We start from the raw sequence: 18352 nt of genomic DNA, 5'->3' as shown, positions 1-18352 counted from the left end.
GAAGCAGGAGCATCACCACTAGCAAGCCTAGCAAACAAATGAGATCGTTGCAACACATTGATATCATTGAGAGTGCCCGGCATACCAAAAAAAGAAATGCCAAATCCATAAATCCTCGGATGCTACAGCCTCTAGCACAATTGTTGCATCACGAGACTTGCCACAATACATTCATTGCCAAGCCTTGGGGCTATTTTTTCAATTCCAATGCATACAATCAATGCTACCTAGCATGCCATGCCAACCTCTCCTCTCATTAGACGCCATCAATTTCTTTGTGTCATCTTCATTGGGTGCCCGGAGATACTCAGGACCAAAGACACGGATGATCACTTCCGCAAATCTACGCATAGACTCAATTGTGCTATCTTCACCAATGCGAAGATACTCATCGGCATAGTCAGCCGGAACGCCATATGCAATCACCCGCATAGCTGCGGAGATTTTTTGATATGCACTAAAACCCTTTAAGCCCGCGGCATTCCTTCTTTGAGTAAAATACCGGCCATTTGCCTCGCAAGCTTGAACAAGTTTCACAAAGAGGGATCGACGCATTCGGTACCTTCTCCGGAAGAGGTGCGGAGGATATGTAGGATTCTCCGCGAAATAGTCTTGCGTCAACATCTCGTTCCCAAGATGGCGATTTCGAGGAATGCACAAACGCCCGAGAGTCGATCCTCGCCTCCTCTTCCGGTGCTCGTCTTCATGCTGCTTCACGGCAAGCGCCATGACTAATGTTTGCTGTCGAAAGTTCGCAAGCATGGTCTCAACATCTGAGTCGTCTGAATCGGACGAATCGGATAGTAAAAACTTCTCGCACGGGGTCAACGCCATCTACACGCACACCGGCGCGTCAATCTACTACACAGCTCGCAAAAATCACAAAAAAGGGACTAACCGGTGGTGGGTGATCCCGGGCGGCGACGAGGGGGTGCGCTCGACGGTGGTCGATCCCTGGCGGCGGCGACGACGGGGGGCGGCTCTTCTCGCTGGATCCGGAGGGGCAGTGCAGCGGCTCGGCGCGGGAGGGTGTGGTGCGGCCCCGGGGCGCGATTCCGCTTGCAGATATGGCCGGAATCGCCGGCGGCGGGCGGGCAAAAGCAAGGGCGGGCGTCGGCGGAAGGAGGGGGAAAAGAGCACGGGCTGAAATGTCCCTCCCGCCAACTGCTTCTCTGTGATGCAGGGCACCGCAGCCGCGAGCGGGAAACCCGCGTTTTCGCGGGTTGCGGTCGGGAATTTGCCGCGCCCACTAAATTTTTTTGCGGGCCGGGGCGAGATGCGCGGTCTGGTCGGGCAGGCTTTCCGGTTTGTACCCGCATTTTGACGATTATTTTACGGGTCGGGAACGAATGCGGGGTCTACTAGGGTTGCTCTTATCTAATGAAACCAGTTTGATATCCTTGTTAATGTTTGGTCGACGTGTGTATCTTCCTTGATGAGAATACTGGCAAACTAATGGGTTCTTATTCTTCTCTCTGGATATGAGCCGATAAGTTATTTTCGAGGTCCTGTTATGCTATTGTTTTCGTTGTCGTTCAATAGATTATGGTGTTGACAAGTATTCTTTCCGTCTCAAAATAAGTGTCTCAACTTTGTATTAGCTTTAGTATAAAATTGTACTAAGCTTTAGACAGTTATTTTAGAACGGAGGAGTATGATATTGGAGCGGACTTTGGACATTTTGCCATCGCAAATGAGGATGTATGCATGGGCAGATTTAGGCCATCCAGCCGACGCGGCGACCTGGGGCATGCGGCCAAGCTCGTTCATGTACTGTAGCATTTACTCTAGTTGGTTGCTACAGTACACGAAGGTTGCCTGGGACCTGACCTGTTCGCATGGGGCCTGGCCCGTTTCTAGACCCGTCACTGGATGTATGCATTGTTTATCTGAACATCTTATCATTCACGTTAGAGTCCCTCAGGCTTATATGATGTTGTGCATGCAACACATGTGTATAAGCTGGTTATGACAATTAATTCATCTTATTGTTGTAAGATTAGTCGTGTGAACTTTTTTAGAAAAGGAAGATGACCCCCGGTCTCTGTACTTAAAAAAATCCATGTAATCACTTTATTAATTATTTATAAAGACCTAACAAAGTAATACATAAATATGTTTGAAGTAACTATCTTGACAACATATGTCGTTACTCCTATCCATTGATGGAGTTATGAAGAAAGTTTGAGCCGAATACCCATACTTTACACCTAGCCTAACATCTAAAACCAAAGGCCTCCACCAAGCCACCTACCGGGTCTGAGGCACAAACCGATCCGATGCACTAATAGGTCGTCGTCACCTTCTTCCATCAATTCATCTTCAAAACAAGTACTGATGCATCGACCTTGACAGGCCTGCCGTCGACGCCCCCACGGCACCACACAGTGCTTCCTCCCTACGCCCGTTCATCATCTCACATACGTCGCCAAGACTTCGCTACCCCTCTCCGCCGAGACTCCAGGACGTTCATACATCACAAACCACTGACTGATCTACGGTTTCCTCCGAAGGTAGAAGATATGGGTCTATAGCTTCTTCACGACAATGCCTTCAAGAAGGAAACGACCTAGGAAAACACCGTCATCGTTGATTTTGGCAACGTGTCAAAAATAGGGTTTTCAACCGGATCCGCAAGAGGACCCTCCATCCAGCATCATATGCAGGGTACCGTCACCAATCACCGCCGCCGCGCATGGAGCAGGCCGCACCGGTCGGATCAGATCTAACTGTGGACCATGCCCATCATGTCATCACTGCAGTTAAGGTCGGATTGAGGTCGGATCTGATCCGACCTACCGCCGCCGCAGGCATGCAACAAGCATACAACAGGCCTCCCCCACCGCGTCACCGTCCCGATGAAGACGTCGCCGCCTCTTCATGGGCTGCCGCCCCGGATCCATGGATCACGGCCGCAACAGTGCCGATCAGCTAGAAAAGGGCCCCGTAGCCGCCTTCACCAGAGCCATTCAGACTTCGCCGGAGGGTGCCTCGGGCGGCGGTGAGGAGAGGAAGGTGTAGCTGGGAAGGAAGATGTGTCGGCCGGAGGTAGCAGCGGAGGAGGGATCTGGCGTTGGGTGGTGGCGGCGGTACTAGATTGAGGCTAGTACTCTATGCGGACGACGCGGTCATCTTCGCCTACCCTGACAAGGGGGAGATCGACGCCCTGTTACAGTTGTTGCGGGACTTCGGTCATGTCACGGGCCTAGACGTAAACCCTGCCAAGTCGACAGTATCCGCCATTCGCTGCAGCGACATAAACCTCGGCGACGTCCTTGCAAACTTCGGGGGACAGATAGTAGGCTTCCTGGTATGATACCTTGGTCTCCCCTTGACGATCGCTAGACTCCGCTTAGTGCACATACAATACATCCTTGATAGGATTAGGGCCAGACTCGCTGGCTGGAAGGGGAAGCTTATGAGCATCGCAGGCAGACGGGTCCTAGTTCGCAGCGTCCTCACCGCTCTGCCGACTTTTGCCCTCGCTGTGCTACGAGTACCAAAGAAATTCCTAGATGACATAGATAAGGCGAGGAGGCGCTTCCTTTGGGCTCAAGACGACCAAATCACCGGGGGTAAATGCAAGGTCAACTGGCCTATGGTTTGCTCGCCAATCAACAATGGAGGCCTAGGGATTTTGGAGCTACGTAGATTCTGCAGGGCTCTCAGGCTGAGATGGCTTTGGCTGTCTTGGACTAGCCCAGACAGACCATGGATTGGCTCGCAACTACCATGCGATAACGGCGATAGGAACCTCTTCTGTGCCTCTACGGCGGTTTCACTAGGAGACGGGGCAACGGCCTCTTTCTGGCACTGCTCCTGGACGGGAGCGGGAAACCTTAGATCAGAATTCCCAACGCTGCACAAACACTCTAGAAAGAAGAACCGTTCAGTGAGAGAGGCTCTCCAAAACGACACATGGATAAAGGACCTTGCCCACAGCGACAATGCTCATATTTGGGCAGAGACGCTTAGGCTGCATAGATGGTTACAAACTTCCGGGCCTCACCTCCAGGAAAACTCCAGGGACAGCATCTCTTGGATTCACGAGGCGTCGGGGCTATACTCTGCTAGCTCAGCGTACAAGGCCCAGTTCCAGGGGCACGCAAGATCACCCTTTAGAAAGCTAATCTGGGCTTCTTGGGCACCTGCTAGACTAAAAATCTTTTACTGGCTTCTATTGCAAAACAGGCTATGGTGCAACGACCGCGTGCAAAGGAGGGGATGGCCAAATGGGTACTTTTGCCAGCTATGCCTCCGAAATCTCAAAACGGCAGATCACTTGTTCTGGCAATGTACGAAGGTGCTTGAGGTTTGGACACTATCGTCGGCCAGACACGGATGTGTCTCGCTTAACCCAGCGGTATGGAAAGACAGGACCACACCTCACGATATCATAATGGACATGATAAGCAAAGCCAGGCCAGAGCACAAGAGAGGGATTAGGACTATGATTCTACTTATCTTATCACAAATCTGGAAGGAGAGGAACGACTGCACCTTCAGACTGAAGACTCCCGCCGTCAGAAACATAACAAATTCCATACAGGATACCATGGAGATTTGGAGGCAGGTAGGAGCGGCCTGCCTCGTGCACCACTTCGGGGACTCAACGGGAGTAGTCATGTAGTGGGTTTTCCCTACGGGGACGGATGTGTCTTATCCTTTTTTGTTTCTTATGAATTTTTTCCTTTGATCTATTATGGATTGCCACCACCTTGTTGTATTCCCTCTCTCTACCTGCTTCGTTTTAATATATGCCAGCCAGCAGCTGGATCTTTCAAAAAAAAAGATTGAGGCTACCGTGCGTGCGAGTCATGAGTCACCTATCCTCGTCGCTCACTTGTTCCTGGTCCTGTCAAGGGAGAGTCCACTGTGATTGCCTTTGCACAAGATAGATGGTTACATGTTCGAGCTTATCCAAAGGGTTCTGACGCCCAAGCCTCTGTGTCAAGTTCCGCTTCGTGTTGGTAACCTTGTTCGGTCTATCATGTTCTATGAGAAGGTATTGTTTTGTAAAACGAGAGGTTGTTTAAAATGTTAGACACTATCCTTTATGTATATCTCTAGAGTAGAACAATAAATTGATTTAGAAGGACAAGACTGGAGGCTGGCAGGGATGCTGTGAGAGGCAGGATCAGTCCCTATTGGAGTAGATGAGTGGGATAGTAGTGAGTAATCGGCATGTTGAACAATGGCTATGATAGCCGTGGCGAAGTTATAGTTGTCTCACCTTTCTAGGCACTTTCTATCTATGATCTCGATACGTCAATATTTGACGTATCCTTGAAAAAAAAGAGTAGAACAATAATTATATGTGTGATGTTCTAATAGTTGTCTTTTATGCAGGCCCTTGGGATGAAGCTTCTAAGGAAGAAGGATGTGCCTCAATACAAGGTACATCACATGACAATTGTTGTTTTGATGTCATTCATCCTTTTAAATTTTGATGGACTGAGCATATTTATGATTTTTGCAAGACACAATTGCCACAATGGGCTATGCCGAGGAGGATAAGACCACTATCCTGGAGCTGACATACAACTATGGTGTCGCATAATATAACAAGGGCAATGCATATGCTCAGGTTTTGGCAAGGTATTTTTGCACTTCATTCCTATTTAAGTTTTCGCATTTCCTAATGGTTGTGTTTCCCAAGTGCAGGTTGCTATTGGCACTGGTGATGTGTACAAGAGTGCTGCAGTAGTTGAGCTGGTTACCAAAGAACTAGGTGGTAAGATGTCGGCAGCCTGGGCCACTACCGGGGCTGAACACGAAGATCACCTCTTTCCTTGAACCCGATGGCTGGAAAGTGGTACGCCTTTTTGTTGGAAATTTGCCCTAGAGGCAATAATAAATTAGTTATTATTATATTTCTTTGTTCATGATAATCATTTATTATCCATGCTATAATTGTATTGATTGGAAACACAAATACATGTGTGGATACATAGACAAAACACTGTCCCTAGTAAGCCTCTAGTTGACTAGCTCATTGATCAAAGATGGTCAAGGTTTCCTAACCATAGACAAGTGTTGTCACTTGATAAGGAGATCACATCATTAGGAGAATCATGTGATGGACAAGACCCAAACTATGAACGTAGCATATTGATCGTGTCATTTTATTGCTATTGTTTTCTGCGTGTCAAGTATTTATTCCTATGACCATGAGATCATATAACTCACTCGCACCGGAGGAATACCTTTTGTGCATCAAACATCGCAACGTATCTGGGTGATTATAAAGGTGATCTATAGGTATCTCCGAAGGTGTCCGTTGAGTTAGTATGGATCAAGACTGGGATTTGTCACTCCGTGTGACGGAGAGGTATCTCGGGGCCCACTTGGTAATACAACATCACACACAAGCCTTGCTAGCAATGTGACTAAGTGTAAGTCATGGGATCTTGTATTACGGAACGATTAAAGAGACTTGCCGGTAACAAGATTGAAATAGGTATGCGGATACCGACGATCAAATCTCAGTAACATACCCAAGGACAAAGGGAATGACATACGGGATTACATGAATCCTTGACACTGAGGTTCAACCGATAAGACCTTCAGAGAATATGTAGGATCCAATATGGGCATCCAGGTCCCGCTATTGGATATTGACCGAGGAGTGCCTCGGGGCATGTCTACATAGTTCTCGAACCCGCGGGGTATGCACACTTAAGGTTCGATGATGTTTTAGTATAGTTGAGTTATATGTGTGGTTACCGAATGTTTTTCGGAGTCCCAGATGAGATCACCACGTCACCAGGGTTTCCTCAATGGTCCGGAAATGAAGATTGATATATAGGATGGTTTCATTTGGTCATCGGAAAGTTTCGGGCAATTCCGGCAGTGTACCGGGTGTGACGAATGGGTTCCGGGAGTTCACCAGGAGGGGCCCTCCCACCCGGGAGTGAGCCCAAGGTACTAAGGTGGCGCCACAAGTCCTTAGTGGTCTGGTGGAGTCAGCCCAAGGGGCCCAGGCGCCACATAATAAAATACCAAAAGAAAATAAAATAAAAAAGGAAAGAAGGAGGTGGGAAGGAAGAGGAGGACTCCTCCTTCCCAAACCGAATTGGAGGAGGAGTCCTCCTCCTCCCTTGGCCGGCGCACCCTTGAGGCCTTGTGCCTCAAGGCTAGCCCTCTCCCTCCCTCCTATATATATTGGTGGTTTATGGATGATTTGATACACAATTTTGCCACGTGCAACTCTAGCCTAAACTACACAGTTCCACCTCTAGATCGGATTTCTGCGGAGCTCGGGCGGAGCCTTGCAGGAGTAGATCATCACCACCACCGGTGCGCCGTCACACTGCCGGAGAACTCATCTACTTCTCCACCTTGCTTGCTGGATCAAGATGGCCGAGATCATCGTCAAGTTGTACGTGTGCTGAACAAGGAGGTGCCGTCCGTTCGGCACTAGATCAGAACGGACCGTGGGACGGATCGCGGGACGGTTCGTGGGACGGGTCGCGAGAAGATTCATGGGACGGTTCGAGGGACGTGAAGACGTTCCACTACATCAACCACATTTCTTAACGCTTCCCGCTGTGCGATCTACAAGGGTACGTTGATCCAAATCTCCTCTCGTAGATGGACATCACCATGATAGGTCTTCGTGTTCGTAGGAATTTTTTTTGTTTCCCATGCAACGTTCCCCGACAGTGGCATCATGAGCTAGGTTCATGTGTAGATGTTATATTGAGTAGAACACAAAAGGTTTTGTGGACGGTGATATTTGATTTGCTGCCCTCCTTAGTCTTTTCTCGATTCGGCGGTATTGTTGGATTGAAGCGCCCCGGACCGACATAACTCGTACGCTTAAGAGAGACTGGTTTCATCGATTGACATGTAACCTCGTTGCATAAACATGACTGGCGGGTGCCTGCTTCTTCAACTCTAGTTGAATTGGTTTTGACCGGGGCGGTCCTTGGAGAGGTTAAATAGCAATTTGCACAGCTCTGTTGTGGTTTTTGCGTAAGTAAGATGCGATCATACTAGATACCCATAGCAGCCACGTAAAACATGCAACAACAAATTAGAGGACGTCTAACTTGTTTTTGCGGGGTATGCTTGTGATATGATATGGCCAATGACGTGATGTGATATATTGGATGTATGAGATGATCATGTTGTAATAGTTAATATCGACTTGCACGTCGATGCTACAGCAACCGGCAGGAGCCATAGGGTTGTCTTTAAACTAACGTTTGTGTTTGCAGATGCGTTTACTATATTGCTAGGTCGTAGCTTTAGAAATAATAACATAGGTAACCCGACAACCTCGATGGCGACACGTTGATGGAGATCATGATGATGGAGATCATGGTGTGGGGCCGGTGACAAGAAGATCATGCCGGTGCTTTGGTGATGGAGATCAAGAAGCACAAGATGATGGTCCTATCATGTCACTTATGAATTGCATGTGATGTTAATCCTTTTCTACACCTTATTTTGCTTGGAACGATGGTAGCATTATAAGGTGATCTCTCACTAAAATTTCAAGATGAAATTGTGTTCTCCCCGACTGTGCACCGTTGCGACAGTTCGTCGTTTCGAGACACCACGTGATGATCGGGTGTTATAGAGTCAACGTTCACATACAACGGGTGCAAAACAATTGCACACGCGGAACACTCGGGTTAAACTTGACGAGCCTAGTATGTGTAGACATGGCCTCGGAACACATGAGACCGAAAGGTCGAACATGAATCGTATAGTTCATATGCTTAGCATAGAGATGTTTACCACTGAAACTATTCTCAACTCACGTGATGATCGGACTTGAATTAGTGGATTTCGATCATGCACCACTCAAATGACTAGAGGGATGTATTTTTTGAGTGGGAGTTCTTAAGTAATATGATTAATTGAACTAATTATCATGAACATAGTCAAAAGGTCTTTGCGAATTATGATGCAGCTTGCGCTATAGCTCTACTATTTTTATATGTTCCTAGCGAAAATTTAGTTGAAAGATGATAGTAGCAACTTTGCGGACTGAGTCCGTAAAACTGAGGATTGTCCTCATTGCTGCGCAGAAGGCTTATGTCCTTAATGCACAACTCGGTGTATTGCACCTCGAGCGTCGTCTGTAGATGTTGCGAACATCTGACATACACGTTTTTGATAACTACGTGATAGTTCAGTGCGTAATACTTAAAAGCTTAGAAGCAAGGCGCCGAAGACGTTTTGAAAACATCGCGGAACATAAGAGATGTTCTAAGAGATGAAATTGAGATTTCATGCTCGTGCCCTTGTTGACAGGTATGAGACCTCCGACAAGATTATTTGTCTACAAAGTAAAGGAGAAAACCTCAATCGTTGAGCATGTGCTCAGATTGTGTGAGTACAACAATCGCTTGAATCAAGTGGGAGTTAATCTTCCAAATGAGACGGTGATGGTTCTCCAAAGTCACTGCCACCAAGCTGCTAGAGCTTCGTCATGAACTATAAACATATCAAGGATAGATATGATGATCCTTGAGCTGTTCGTAATGTTAGACACTACGAAAGTAGAAATCAAGAAGGAGCATCAATTGTTTATGGTTAGTAAAACCACTAGTTTCAAGAAGGGCAAGGGCTAGAAGGGATACTTCATGAAACGGAAAACCAGTTGTTGCTCCAATGAAGAAACCCAAGATTGAACCCATACCCGAGACTAAGTGCTTTTGTTATGAGGGGAACGGTCACTGAGGCGGAGCTACCCTAGATACTTGGTAGATAAGAAGGTTGGCAAAGTTTACAGAAGTATATTTGATATACATGATATTGATGTGTAGTTTACTAGTACTCCTAGTAGCACGAGGGTATTGGATACCGGTTTGGTTGCTAAGTGATTAGTAACACAAAATGAAAGCTACGGAATAAACAGAGACTAGCTAAAGGCGAGGTGACTATAAGTGTTGGAAGTGTTTCCAAGATTGATGTGATCAAAACATCGCACGCTCCCTCTACCATCGGGATTGGTGTTAAACCTAAATAATTGTTATTTGGTGTTTGCGTTGAGAATGAACATGATTGGATCGTGTTTATTGCAATATGATTATTCATTTAAAAGGAATAATAGTTATTCTATTTGGTTGAATAATTACCCTCAATGGTTTATTGAATCTCTATCATAGTGTTACACATGTTCATAATATTGGTGCCAAAAGATACAAAGTAGTAATGATAGTACCAATTACTTGTGGCACTGCCGCTTGAGTCATGTCGGTATAAAGTGCATGAAGAAGCTCCATAGTGATGGATCTTTGTACTCACTCATTTTTGAAACGTTTGAGACATGCAAACCATACCTATTGGTATAAACGCATTAAGAAACTCCATGTAGATGGATCGTTTGGACTCACTTGATTTCGAATCACTTGAGACATGCAAATCATACCACATGAAACAAGAAAATAACTTGTTGGAAGTAATACATTTTTTATGTGTGCAGTCCAATGAGTGCTGAGGCACGTAGTGGATATCGTTATGTTCTTACTTCACTCGCGATTTGAGTAGATACAGGAGTATTTACTTGATGAATCACAAGTCTGAAATGTTTAAAAGTTCAAAGCTATATCAGAGTGAAGATCGTCGTGACAAGAGGATAAACTGTCTACGATATGATCATAGAGATGAATATTTGAGTTGCGAGTCTTTGGTACACAGTTAAGACAATGTGGAAATTGTTTCACAATTCACGCCACCTAGAACACCATAGTGGGATGATGTGTCTAAACGTCATAACCGCACCCTATTTGATATGGTGCATACTACGATGTCTCTTATCGAATTGCCACTATCGTTTATGGGTTATGCATTAGAGACAACCACATTCACTTTAAATAGGGCACCGAGTATTCCCATTGAGATGACACAGTATAGACTATGGTTTGGAGAAACCTAAGCTGTCGTTTCTTAAAAGTTTGGGGCTGCAACGCTTATGTGAAAAAGTTTCAGTCTGATAAGCTCGAAACAAAAGCGGATAAATGCATCTTCATAGGATATCCAAAACAGTTGGATACATCTCCTCTCTCAGATCCGGAAGCAAAGTGTTTGTTTCTAGAAACGGGTCCTTTCTCGAGGAAAGGTCTCTCTCGAAAGAATTGAGTGGGAGGGTGGTGGAACTTGATGAGGTTATTGAACCGTCACTTCAACCAGTGTGTAGCAGGGCGCAGGAAGTTGTTCCTGTGGCGCCTACACCAATTGAACTGGAAACTGATGATGGTGATCATTAAGCTTCAGATCAAGTTACTACAAACCTCGTAGGTCGACAAGGTCGCGTACTACTACAGAGTGGTACGGTAACCCTGTCTTGGAGGTCATGTTGTTGAACAACAATGAACCTACGAGCTATGGAGAAGCGATGGTGGGCCCGGATTCCGACAAATGGCTGGAGGCCATGAAATCCGAGAGAGGATCCATGTATGAAAACAAAGTGTAGACTTTGGAAGAACTACTTGATGGTCAAAGGAATATTAAGTAAAGATGGATCTTTAAAAGTAAGACAGACGATGATGGTGAAAAGTCACCATTAAGAAAAGCTCGACTTGTCGCAAAGATGTTTCCGACAAAGTTCAAAGAGTTGACTATGATGAAACTTTCTCACTCGTAGCGATGCTAAAAGTCTGCTGGAATTATGTTAGCAGTTGATGCATTATTTATGAAATATTGCACATAGGATGTCATAAACATTGTTTACTCGGCGGTTTCCTTAAGGAAAGGTTGTATGTGAGACAACCAGAAGGTTTCATCGATCCTAAGGATACTAACAAGTATGCAAGCTCCAGTGATCCTTCAATGGACTCGTGCAAGCATCTCGGAGTTGGAATATACACTTTGATGAGATGATTAAAGCTTTTGGGTTTGTACAAGGTTTGTGAGAAACTTGTATTTCCAAAGAAGTGAGTGGGAGCACTATAGAATTTTTGATAAGTATATGTGGTTGACATATTGTAGATCAGAAGTAATGTAGAATTTCTGTGAAGCATAAAGGGTTGTTTGAAAGGAGTTTTTCAAAGGAAAACCTGGATAGAGCTACTTGAACGTTGAGCATCAATATCTATAGAGATAGATCAAAACGCTTAATAGAACTTTCAATCAAATACATGCCTTGACAAGTTTTTGAAGGAGTTCAAAATAGATCAGCAAAGCAGCAGTTATTGGTTGTGTTGTAAGGTGTGAATTTGAGTAAAGACTCAAAGCCCGACCACGGCAGAAGAAATAGAAAGCACGAAGGTCGTCTCCTATGCCTTAGCCATAGACTCTAAAGTATGCCATGTTGTGTGCCGCACCTGATGTGTGCCTTGCCACAAGTCTGTTAAGAGGTATAGAGAGTGATACAGGATTAAATCACTTAACAGCGGTCAAAGTTATCCTTAGTAACTAATGGACTAAGGATTTTTTTTTCTCGATTATGGAGGTGATTAAAGAGTTCGTCGTAAAGGGTTACGTTGATGCAAGCTTTGACACTAATCCAAATAACTATGAGTAGTAAAACGGATTCGTATAGTAGAGTAGATATTTGGAGTATTTCCGAATAGCACGTAGTAGCAGCATCTATAAGATGACATAAAGATTTGTAAAGCATACACGGATCTGAAAGATTCAGAACCGCTCACTAAAACCTCTCTCGCGAGCAAGACATGATCAAACCCCAGAACTATATGGGTGTTGGATTCGTTAAAATCACATGGTGATGTGAACTAGATTATTGACTCTAGTGCAAGTGGGAGACTGTTGGAAATATACCCTAGAGGCAATAATAAATTAGTTATTACTATATTTCTTTGTTCATGATAATCATTTATTATCCATTCTATAATTGTATTGATTGGAAACACAAATACATGTGTGGATACATAGACAAAACACTGTCCCTAGTAAGCCTCTAGTTGACTAGCTCGTTGATCAAAGATGGTCAAGGTTTCCTAACCATTGATAAGTGTTGCCACTTGATAACGGGATCACATCATTAGGAGAATCATGTGATGGACAAGACCCAAACTATGAACGTAGCATATTGATCGTGTCATTTTGTTGCTATTGTTTTCTGCGTGTCAAGTATTTATTCCTATGACCATGAGATCATATAACTCACTGGCACCGGAGGAATACCTTGTGTGCATCAAACGTCAAACATAACTGGGTGACTATAAAGGTACTCTACAGGTATCTCCGAAGGTGTCCGATGAGTTAGTATGGATCAAGACTGGGATTTCTCACTCTGTGTGATGGAGAGGTATCTCGGGGCCCACTCGGTAATACTGTTGGAAATATGCCCTAGAGGCAATAATAAATTAGTTATTATTATATTTCTTAGTTCATGATAATCGTTTATTATCCATGCTATAATTGTATTGAATGAAGACTTATATACATGTGTGGATACATAGACAAAACAATGTCCCTAGCAAGCCTCTAGTTGGCTAGCCAGTTGATCAAAGATAGTCAGGGTCTTCTGATTATGAACAAGGTGTTGTTGCTTGATAACTGGATCACGTCATTAGGAGAATCACGTGATGGACTAGACCCAAACTAATAGACGTAGCATATTGATCGTGTCATTTTGTTGCTACTGTTTTCTGCGTGTCAAGTATTTGTTCCTATGACCATGAGATCATATAACTCACTGACACCGGAGGAATGCTTTATGTGTATCAAACGTCGCAACGTAACTGGGTGACTATAAAGATGCTCTACAGGTATCTCCGAAGGTGTTCGTTGAGTTAGTATGGATCGAGACTGGGATTTGTCACTCCATGTGACGGAGAGGTATCTCGGGGCCCACTCGGTAATACAACATCACACACAAGCCTTGCAAGCAATGTGACTTAGTGTAAGTTGTGGGATCTTGTATTACGGAACAAGTAAAGAGACTTGCCGGTAAACGATATTGAAATAGGTATGCGGATACTGACGATCGAATCTCGGGCAAGTAACATACCGAAGGACAAAGGGAATGACATACGGGATTATATGAATCCTTGGCACTGAGGTTCAAACGATAAGATCTTCGTAGAATATGTAGGATCCAATATGGGCATCCAGGTCCCGCTATTGGATATTGACCGAGGAGTCTCTCGGGTCATGTCTACATAGTTCTCGAACCCGCAGGGTCTGCACACTTAAGGTTCGACTTTGTTTTATGCGTATTTGAGTTATATGGTTGGTTACCGAATGTTGTTCGGAGTCCTGGATGAGATCACGGACGTCACGAGGGTTTCCGAAATGGTCCAGAAAGGAAGATTGATATATAGGATGACCTCATTTGATTACTGGAAGGTTTTCGGAGTTACCGGGAATGTACCGGGAATGACGAATGGGTTCCGGGTGTTCACCGGGGGGGCAACCCACCCCGGGGAAGCCCATAGGCCTTGGGGGTGGCGCACCAGCCCTTAGTGGGCTGGTGGGACAGCCCAAGAAGGCCCTATGCACCATAGGAAGAAAATCAAAGAGAAAAAAAAAGAGGAGGTGGGAAAAGGGGGAAGGACTCCTCCTTCCAAACCTAGTTGGATTCGGTTTGGAAGGGGAGGACTCCCCCCCTTGACTCGGCCGAACCCCTTGGGGGTCTTTGGACCCCAAGGCAAGACTCCCCCTCTTCCCCCTATATATATGGAGGTTTTAGGGCTGATTTGAGACAACTTTGCCACGGCAGCCCGACCACATATGTCCACGGTTTTACCTCTAGATCGCGTTTCTGCGGAGCTCGGGCGGAGCCCTGCTGAGATTAGATCACCACCAACCTCTAGAGCGCCGTCACGCTGCCGGAGAACTCATCTACCTCTCCGTCTCTCTTGCTGGATCAAGAAGGCCGAGATCATCTTCGAGTTGTACGTGTGCTGAACGCGGAGGTGCCGTCCGTTCGGCACTAGATCGTGGGACTGATCGTGGGACGGTTCGCGGGGCGGATCGAGGGACGTGAGGACGTTCCACTACATCAACCGCGTTCACTAACGCTTATGTTGTGCGATCTACAAGGGTACGTAGATCGGAAATCCCCTCTCGTAGATGGACATCACCATGATAGGTCTTCGTGCGTGTAGGAAAATTTTCGTTTCCCATGCGATGTTCCCCTACAGTGGCATCATGAGCTAGGTTCATGCGTAGATGTCTTCTCGAGTAGAACACAAAAGTTTTTGTGGGAGGTGATGTGCGTTTTGCTGCCCTCCTTAGTCTTTTCTTGATTCTGCGGTATTGTTGGATTGAAGCGGCTTGGACCGACATTACTCGTACGCTTACGAGAGACTGGTTTCATCGCTACGAGTAACCCCGTTGCTCAAAGATGACTGGCAAGTGTCAGTTTCTCCAACTTTAGTTGAATCGGATTTGACCGAGGAGGTCCTTGGATGAGGTTAAATAGCAATTCATATATCTCCGTTGTGGTGTTTGCGTAAGTAAGATGCGATCCTACTAGATACCCATGGTCACCACGTAAAACATGCAACAACAATTAGAGGACGTCTAACTTGTTTTTGCAGGGTATGCTTGTGATGTGATATGGCCAACGATGTGATGTGATATATTGGATGTATGAGATGATCATGTTGTAATAGATAATATCGACTTGCACGTCGATGGTACGGCAACCGGCAGGAGCCATAGGGTTGTCTTTAAACTAACGTTTGTGCTTGCAGATGCGTTTACTATATTGCTAGGACGTAGCTTTTGTAGTAATAGCATGAGTAGCACGACAACCCCGATGGCGACACGTTGATGGAGATCATGATGATGGAGATCATGGTGTAACGCCGGTGACAAGAAGATCGTGCCGGTGCTTTGGTGATGGAGATCAAGAAGCACATGATGATGGCCATATCATGTCACTTATGAATTGCATGTGATGTTAATCCTTTATGCACCTTATCTTGCTTAGAACGACGGTAGCATTATGAGGTGATCTCTCATTAAAATTTCAAGACGAAATTGTGTTCTCCCCGACTGTGCACCGTTGCGACAGTTCTTCGTTTCGAGACACCACGTGATGATCGGGTGTGATAGACTCAACGTTCACATACAACGGGTGCAAAACAGTTGCACACGCGGAACACTCGGGTTAAGCTTGACGAGCCTAGCATGTGCAGACATGGCCTCGAAGCACATGAGACCGAAAGGTCGAGCATGAATCGTATAGTTGATATGATTAGCATAGAGATGCTTACCACTGAAACTATTCTCGACTCACGTGATGATCGGACTTGAGATAGTGGATTTGGATCATGTACCACTCAAATGACTAGAGAGATGTACTTTTTGAGTGGGAGTTCTTAAGTAATATGATTAATTGAACTAATTTTCATGAACATAGTCTAATGGTCTTTACGAATTACTATGTAGCTTGCGCTATAGCTCTACTATTTTTATATGTTCCTAGAGAAAATTTAGTTGAAAGTTGATAGTAGCAAACTTTGAAGAGGATTGTCCTCGTTGCTGCGCAGAAGGCTTATGTCCTTAATGGACCATTCGGTGTGCTACACCTCGAGCGTCATCTGTAGATGTTGTGAACATCCGACATACACGTTTCTGATGACTACACGATAGTTCAGTGCAAAAAAGTTAATGGCTTAGAAGCAAGGCGCCGAAGACGTTTTGAAACGTCACGGAACATAAGTGATGTTCTAAAGAGATGAAATTGTGATTCCATGCTTGTGCCCTTGTTAAGAGGTACGAGACCTCCGACAAGATTCTTTGTCCACAAAGTAAAGGAGAAAAGCTCAATCGTTGAGCGTGTGCTCAGATTGTATGAGTATGACAATAGCTTGAATCAAGTGGGAGTTAATCTTCCAGATGAGATAGTGATAGTTCTCCAAAGACACTGCCACCAAGCTGTGAGAGCTTCGTGATGAACTATAACATATCAAGGATAGATACAATGATCTTTGAGTGATTCGCGATGTTTGACACTGCGAAAGTAGAAATCAAGAAGGAGCATCAATAGTTGATGGTTAGTAAAACCACTAAGTTTCGAGAAAGGCAAGGGCTAGAAGGGATACTTCGTGAAACGGCAAAACAGTTGCTGCACTAATGAAGAGACCCAAGATTAAACCCAAACCTGAGACTAACTGCTTCTGTAATGAGGGGAACAATCACTGAGGCGGAGCAACTCTAGATACTTGGTAGATAAGAAGGCTGGCAAAAGTCGAAAGAAGTATATTTGATATACATGATGTTGATGTGTACTTCACTAGTACTCCTAGTAGCATGAGGGTATTGGATACCGGTTCGGTTGCTAAGTGATTAGTAACACGAAATGATAGCTACGGCGTAAACGGAGACTAGCTAAAGGCGAGGTGACGATACGTGTTGGAAGTGTTTCCAAGATTGATATGATCAAAACGTCGCATGCTCCCTCTACCATCGGGATTGGTGTTAAACCGAAATAATTGTTATTTGGTGCTTGCCTTAAGCATGAACATGATTGGATCGTGTTTATTGTAATACGATTATTCATTTAAAGAGAATGATGGTTACTCTATTTGCTTGAATAATCACCTTCAATGGTTTATTGAATCTCGATCGTAGTGTTACACATGTTCATAATATTGGTGCCAAAAGATACGAGGTAATGATGATAGTACCACTTACTTGTGGCAGTGCCGCTTGAGTCATGTTAGTATAAATTGCATGACGAGGCTCCATGCGGATGGATCTTTATATTCACTTGATTTTGAATCACTAGTGACATGCTAATCATACCACATGAGCAAGGCCTTGTTTTCATTGAGATGAAACAAGATAGTAACTTGTTGGAAGTGATGCATTTTGATGTATGTAGTCCAATGGGTGCTGAGGCACGCAGTGGATATCATTATGTTCTTACTTCAATGACGATTTAAGTAGATACAAGAGTATTTACTTAATGAATCACAAGTCTGAAATATTGAAAAGTTCAATTCTGTTTCAGAGTGAAGTTCGTCGTAACAAGAGGATAAACTGTCTACGATATGATCATAGAAATGAATATCTGAGTTACGAGTTTTGGTACGCAGTTAAGACAATGTGGAAATTGTTTCGCAGTTCATGCCACCTGGAACATCATAGTGTGATGATGTGTATCAACGTCATAGCCACACACTATTTGGTATGGTGCATGCTATGATGTCTCTTATCGAATTACCACTATCATTTATGGGTTATGCATTCGAGACAACCGCATTCACTTTAAATAGGGCACCGCGTATTTCCGTTGAGATGACACAGTATAGACTGAGGTTTAGAGAAATCTAAACTGTCGTTTCTTGAAAGTTTGGGGCTTCGACACTTATGTGAAAAAAGTTTCAGTCTGATAAGCTCGAACCCAAAGCGGATAAATGCATCTTCATAAGATATCCAAAATAGTTGGGTACATCTCCTATCTCAGATCCGA

At 44.8% G+C, this 18352-nt stretch overlaps 1 pseudogene; it reads left to right on the top strand.

The window, feature by feature from the left end:
• Positions 1–1067: 1067 nt before the first annotated feature.
• Positions 1068–18352, top strand: part of LOC123405472 — a 28782-nt pseudogene continuing 11497 nt past the window's right edge.

The sequence above is a fragment of the Hordeum vulgare genome, chromosome 6H (genome assembly GCF_904849725.1).
Source record: "Hordeum vulgare subsp. vulgare chromosome 6H, MorexV3_pseudomolecules_assembly, whole genome shotgun sequence".
NCBI classification, from domain to species: domain Eukaryota; kingdom Viridiplantae; phylum Streptophyta; class Magnoliopsida; order Poales; family Poaceae; genus Hordeum; species Hordeum vulgare.
The sequence above is the reverse complement of the archived record's forward strand: the minus strand, read 5'-3'. Positions and strand labels throughout refer to the sequence as shown.